Source organism: Octopus bimaculoides, chromosome 19 (assembly GCF_001194135.2).
Source record: "Octopus bimaculoides isolate UCB-OBI-ISO-001 chromosome 19, ASM119413v2, whole genome shotgun sequence".
In the NCBI taxonomy this organism is placed as follows: domain Eukaryota; kingdom Metazoa; phylum Mollusca; class Cephalopoda; order Octopoda; family Octopodidae; genus Octopus; species Octopus bimaculoides.
The window spans coordinates 21608982-21609373 of record NC_068999.1 but is presented as its reverse complement, the minus strand read 5'-3'; positions in this window follow the sequence as shown (position 1 = coordinate 21609373).

The window sequence follows — 392 nt, the reverse complement described above, 5'->3', positions numbered from 1 at the left end:
AATAAAGTGTCTTGCTCAAGAACACAACATGCAGCCCGGTCCGGGATTTGAACTCACAACCTCGCGATCATAAGCTCGACGCTCTAACCGCTGAGCCATGCGCTTTCACATGTATGTATGTATGTATGTATGTATGTATGTATGTATGTATGTATGTATGTATGTATGTATGTGTCTATCGCATATGTAAGAGGTATAATAGCTCGCTGTTGTTACATCACACTATAAGCCATCTCATATTCCATAGTTGAACGCCAAACACCAATGACGAGGCACGAACTTGCGACTTTTTCAGTTGCGAACGCTTACATTTTATTTCTTTACCGGTGTGTGTGTGTATAATATATACATACATACATACATACGTACATACATACATACATTATATATAT